The sequence below is a fragment of the Ruditapes philippinarum genome, unplaced genomic scaffold, assembly GCF_026571515.1.
Source record: "Ruditapes philippinarum isolate M1 unplaced genomic scaffold, ASM2657151v2 ctg2970_1_1_1_1, whole genome shotgun sequence".
Classification (NCBI taxonomy): Eukaryota; Metazoa; Mollusca; class Bivalvia; order Venerida; family Veneridae; genus Ruditapes; species Ruditapes philippinarum.
In genome coordinates, this window is record NW_026861706.1 from 38,006 (window position 1) to 45,242 (window position 7,237).

Here is a 7,237-nt window from a genome sequence, read left to right on the forward strand (position 1 = left end):
TTAACCCTTTACCTCATATATACGCGAAACAACTATCGTGTCCGCTCTATAAATCCTTTACCAATTGAAGGATTTTCTTCAAACTTGGCTCAAATGTTCACCACAACCATGGGATGTGCAGAACCTATGATACCCATGTGTCAGGTCAAGGTCACAATTGAAGGTAGGTCAAATATCAAACAATCAAATATTAGACAGTTTGTCGTGTCCGCTCTGTAAGTCCTACACTAATTGAAAGATTTTCTTCAAACTTGGCTCAAATGTTCACCTCAACAAGGGAATGTTCAGAACCCATGTTGCCCATGTGTCAGCTCAAGGTCACAATTGAAGGTCAAATATCAAACAATCAATTATTAGACAGTATGTCGTGTCCGCTCTGTAAGTCCTTCACTGATTGAAAGATTTTCTTCAAACTTGGCTCAAATGTTCACCTCAACAAGGGGATGTTCAGAACCCATGTTGTCCATGTGTCAGCTCAAGGTCAAGGTCACAATTGAAGGTCAAATATCAAACAATCAAATATTAGACAGTATGTCGTGTCTGCTGTGTAAGTCCTTCACTGATTGAAAGATTTTCTTCAATCTTGGCTCAAATGTTCACCTCAACAAGGGGATGTGCAGAACCCATGTTGCTTTTTGCCGGCTTAAGGTCATACTTGAAGGTCAAAAATTGACTTAGAAAATATTCTTAAATTTTAACATGTATTGGAATATTTCTGAAACTAGAAAATGTATTTGCTTGAAACTTGAAATATATATGAAATGTCATAATTAAGATATGCAGGTCCAGTTTCATAACTCTGTATTGCATTTTGACAAAAAGTTATGCCCCTTTTTAAGTCTTCAAATTTACATACAATCAAATATTAGACAATATGTTGTGTCCGCTCTATTTTCTAATCTAACACATATATTCCCATGTGACTCATTTTCCGCGAAGATACTGTAAATATTTAAACTGACAAATGTAAATGTCACTTTAAATTGTCTTTATTAGATATAATAGCAGACTCTCCGGAAAACTTCTTTAACTTTTTGAGCTACACAGAATACGCGCTGTTTTTATCCGAATGTAAAGACATTGATTCTTTCACTACAACATTCTAAAAGAGAAGTGTGATCTTATAACGTCCTAAAAACTTACTTATTTTAACATACGAGGAGTTACAAAATTATTTGGCCAATAATTAAAACATACTTAATTGGATTTTCTTGATGCATTTTATTGCAAAACATTCATTTTTGTGTGAAAAAGATCGATGATCAGAAGCAAAAATATAAATGTTAAATGATTTATATTGAAACTTAAGTATTATTTTGTTTTATATTTATAATTATGTACGCTAATTGTCATATTGAAATTGCCACCCTAAGGGATGTTCCGTAATATCAGTTTGTATGATTTATATGTTATTTTTGGCGGAGACCTGAAGTGTTGTGATGAACATAAAGAATAGTAAATGCAGACGACAAATTTGGCGATAACATATTAAGGAAAAGTAGATGTGATAGGAAAGCATGTTTTTATGCAAGTCCTTTTTTCTTGGGCACAATAAAACTACGCACAGCAAATAACGAAGATCAATTTATACAGTCTAAGGATATTGTAAAAGTAATATATTATGAAACATACTTCTGGAACATTGCAAAAGCCAAGCTGAAGTAGAAGGAATGCACGCGTATAATCTATATCAAAGGCGATTTGGATTTTATATTGAACTTGCAGAAGGCACAGTCTATAAAAATCAATATTGCTGTCATTCCTTTGATACGTTAACATACACGCATATCTATAATAACAGTTTTAAATGTATAGACATATCTGATAGTATAAACGCTATTGATCACATTAATGATGATTATTAATTACTAGTTCCCGGCTAATTCGATCAGATCCTCCAAATGATTGCAGTTATTGTAAAATCAATGATGATAATATGTTTCTATATAAACCCAGAATTCCTATGAGCGGATGAATCATAATTGAATAACATTCTGTAAGGGAGAATGTTATTGCTATACAAACGACAGATGATTAATATCATTTTTTATCTATTTACGTTTGGGAAAATATCTTAAAGGCGCGATCGTAAGAGCATATACCTACACGCATTGTGGAGACCCGTGAATAAAAAAAGCCAATACTAAGTAGTCTGGATTGAAATGTACTTGTAGATTATGATTTGATACACACATTGACCATGCATTATATTTCATCTATGTTCACGTTTTAAGTTGAGATGTTGAACATAAATATACATAAATGATTGTTTAAACATTTACTGCTTTGCAATTAGCTATGTTTGATATCATAACAATAATTATTCAATATGACTATAGTTCTATGTCTTTCCGCCATTTCGCATCAGATATTTTGGACTTTAATTTGATGAAAAGTTAAGTTAAAAAATACGATTTGAAGAATGATGGGATATTTGTGACTTATCGTAAGAGGCGACATAATTTGTTCAAATAACTTAAGTCTATGCATATATTATCTCCAGCAGGTGAGGTAGTTTTGACCTTAACTTTACTACAACCGAGGTCAGCCAAAAATTCCTATTTCCTTGTTTCGGCATCTTATGACCTAAATTGAGTTGGTACGCCTTAAAACCAAACAAAACAAAGTCAACTATATTAGACGGTATTGTTCATTATGTCTAGAACTGAGAATGGTTTTAGGACAAATATATCAAAGTTAAAAGCAATACCTAAAATGGTATATAAAAATGAATCGAACGAAAGGACCAACCAAATTTTCTTGATAAGTAAAAAAAAAAAAATGTCATATCTTGACCAAAAAATATGAAAGCTTTATGTTACCTTGCCTAGGAGCGGCGGGAAGGATGGTACGAAAATCTTAACAAAAAATTTTAATGCCAACGCCCGGGCTTGTAGTAAACACAACTATGGCAAAATGTTTGAAAAAAGAAATGTAACAAATATCTAAATCTTGAGAAACTAAAACAATTTGCGTTTCTATTTTTGATGATAGAGCCTTAAATCTGGACGTTATACAATTCTTATAATCCTCCTGTCAGAAGTTAAATCAGTGATAATTTCTTATTTAATTTAAATGGCAGTAAGTAAGAATAAAAGTACTTTAAATCAATATGAATGGATTCGGTACTTAATTTTGTAATCTTGATTTAGGCCGCATCTAAGTTTGTGTTTATTAGATACATATAAAATATTTATTTTGTTTCCGGAACACGACACTGATTGCTTACCGTGACATGAGCCGTTCCTTAGCAAGAAAATTGAATTATTTAGATATATAAAAGATAATTTCCTCACACGATGACATTTATTGACGGCATTATTTGAACTATCAATAGAACAAGGCGAGAGCAGCAAACTGTAGTATGTATATGAGCGCAGATATTAGGAGCTTTCCACAAAAATTTCCACTAGAGGTATAGTTTAAGAAGCATGATGTTATTTTTATAGTTTTTGATGTTGTAGTTACTTTGTATATTCCCTCGTATACTGCGAATAATCAAAGTATTATTATTCTTTTACAGAAATATATGTACACATAACTTTATTATGAAAATGACTCTTTTTTTTTTTTAAGTAGAGTTCATGAGAGGGACACACGTTCTTCTTTCCAGGAACGAGAAGATAAACATAGATTACTAGACTGCGCCTGAAATAAAAAAAAAACATGTGATTGTTCATAAAAGAGAACTTTAAAATTCAAAATAATAAAAGAATCAAATGCTCTTCTTTAACAAAAGTGTTTAATAAAATCATAATTTCGAGAGAATTTGAGCATGTAATGGTCATTAAAATAATACTCTTACAGAAAATGCCATAGTAAAAACTGTGTTACATAACTTTGCAAAACATAAGAATATAAGGTGATTTTTTTAGATTTTTTCATTTGATTATGTTTAAATTAATATATACAGTACATTTAATTCAAATATGCTGGTCAAAACTGAGCGGACTGATTCATCATGGTTCGGGAATTCAAGGGTCGATATAAAACTGAGCCTTGTACGATTCTGTCAGCATTCAATCACACAGACAGGTTGTTTTAATTTATGGTCTTCCATGAATGTAAAAATACTTGAAGCTTTACCTAGTGACCTCGAGTTTTTCTTTTCTTTTTATGTTAAATATTTATATATTTGGGTAGCGGCGGTGGGTAAGGTCTTGATTTTATGGATTTCATTGATTCGTTGGTATTCTTTGCTTTTATCTTTAATGGGTGTTAATGTATTCGTGTTTGTTTCACTTTATTGCGTGAGTGACTTGTTTAGAAAATTTTCATAAACACACGTTTGTTTTTTTGGTTTTTTTTTCCGACGAAGTCCGTCTGAGATCGGTTTGTCTATCTGTAAAAATTACAGGGAAAAAAGAATATTACAAGGATTTTCATTGTAATTTTAAGATTGCAAACTGAAATCCGGAATCTCATTGGCCATTTAAAATTAGTATAATAATCTAAACGTATACATGTATACGTCCAAACTTAAAAATGATCTAAAGGAGTATATAAAAAACACACTTTCTAGTTAATTTTCTCGAATATATGAGATCTGTGAATTTCCTTTCAACACTGTTTTAAAATTTTATTTAATTCCCTGGTGAATATTTTATTCAACATAAGAATTAACCGAGTTATAAATGAACGTTCTTAAATTGACGAGACGATCAATAACACCCACGATCACGAAAGACACCATGCAAGTAAAATCAGTTTTACCTTGTTCGAGTCAAAGGAGCTAGTGGTATAGTCAGTTTTTGATAGAAAAATATATATTACATTGATTCCATGCGAAAATCGGACGATATTACCACCCGGTGGAATTTTCGCACTCGGATGTTGCACACTTTGTTTATAATAATATAACAGTACAAAAAAAATTTCTTTTTAATATATTGATATTTTATTGCATAAATAACAAGGTCAAACATATTTTAGGTGAAATCAATGCCACTAGCACTTTTGGTCCGAGTATCTTTTAAAAGATTCTTCTTGTTTCATATAACATTTTCATGTGTTATAAAATAAGAGACAAATATAAGGATTCTTTAGTTGATATAGTGGTTGTTTTGTTAGTCTTAGCGCAACGGATACTGTCTAGACAGGAATTATCTGTGGCATTGAATTAAATGTATACAAGAAGCATGATGTATCAAAATAATAACAGTCTGTCTGCTGGATTATAGATCAACTCCTGTTTTAATCAGTTGTCATAGAAATGCCAATATTTCCACGATGTGCATTCAAAAGTTTTTTCTTTTATCAATTAGATATTCAATTGAATTCCTGATATGGCATCAATTTGATATCGCAGAAATACGAGCTTAAATATGAGCTTCAGTTAAATGTATCTTTGATGTGTGAATCAATAGATATAAGTTGACATTAGTCTAAAAAGAAAACTTGAGTATTAATCCTTGCTTTATACTCGTACAGTATATTTTGATTTTTAAATTGTAAAAGGTGCATGTGAAGTGCTTAAGATACTCATAAATGAACCATAAATAACAATTTAACTCATTCCCCTTTATTCCTTTATTGTGTACTATTACAACATACAACAATTATATCCATCTATTTACTCTTTATACTTCTTATCAATTGGAGGGAACGGTTTGTTTATATATATTATTCTTATATTTCTTCTCCGAATATCCGCGTATTGTCACCAAAGACAAAAGCTGTTTTAAGTCATCGGGTGGTTCTGTCAAAAAATTCAATTATATGATCATGGTATTGGAATGATAGCATCATCCAAAGAAACTGACAATTATTGGCATTATTGATTGAACCATAAATGAGAAAAACAAGCTTTCTTTGACTGTAAGTGCAAATGATTTGTGTAGGAAAAGACGTAAACTTGTAAGGGCTGTAATAGTGGGAGAAGTTAAATTTTACTATTTCTAGTCAATAATAATTATATGAGCCACGTCACGATAAAACCAACATAGTGCGTTTGCGACCAGCATGGATCCTGACCAGCCTGCGCATCCGATCAGTCTGTTCAGGATCCATGCTGTTCGCTATCAGTGTCTCTACTTGTAATAGGGTTGGCAAGCGAACAGCATGGATCCTGATCAGACTATGCAGATGCGCAGGCTGGTCTGGATCCATGCTGGTCGCAAACCCATTATGTTGGTTTTGTCGTGTCGCGGCACATATAGCATATATACCAACGATTGACTTCTGCAAACTATTGGCTAAATACAACTGCCATTTTACAGTGATTATACAATTTTTGATCGAACCATATTGTCATATTGTTAAATCAAAACTGACGAACCCCTTTCCAACACAAAGAGTTGTTAATAATATTCATCTACTACTTTAAAGTTGAAAACGGAAGCTAACGGAAATTAAGTTAAACTACAAAAGGAACCAAAATGATTTTGAACAAGTAACTCTACATTTATTGATTAATTGATTACCACGTTGTCATTGTTAAATACAGAAAATACATGTAAGCTTCGATTAGATGTTACGATTTTTCAAGGACCATTTCAAAATGCGGGATAGCATCTACAGTAGATGCCTAGTGTTTGTAGTTAGTTCTATATTTTATTGAATATTGCATTTAGGTTTGTAAGAAAACTTTAAAAGAAGAAACTATTGTTCTTATTAAAAATCCATTTAACTTACATGTATCTAAAAAAAGGATAATACCATAAAACGCAAATTCAAGAAACAAAGTGCACAAATTAAACGATAAAGAATTATTTTAAAATGAAAACAGATTGATTATAACGTCGTTTCTTTAGAAAACAAGGGTTATAACTGATGGATGTTTTGGTCAACATTGTTTATATATATCTTATCTGACATCAATATTAAGAAAGGTGACAGTCCTATAAAAAATGTTGTGTAAAGATCGAAATAACAAAAGTAAACCTTGAACAGACTCAGTCAAACCGAGTCTATAATATCTATTTTGTTGTTTTGGGGCGTTCTTTAGTTCTATTTTACAAATATGACGGTTTAAGTTATTAATATCCTGTATATTTTCCAACAACTTATCGAATGTTAAAGCAATTTTTTATTGAAGATTATTGGCTTACTTACTGTTACAACGTGTACTTGATAAATATACAATGTATACATGTATGGACAAACGTTAACAACTATTTTAGATAATCATTTTGCTACTTCATTTGAAAAAAGTAAAGAGCTAGAGCCCGGCTAATTTGATCTTCTACTTCAATTGATAAGGCATTGTTAAATCAATACTGATGAATCTTTACATCTA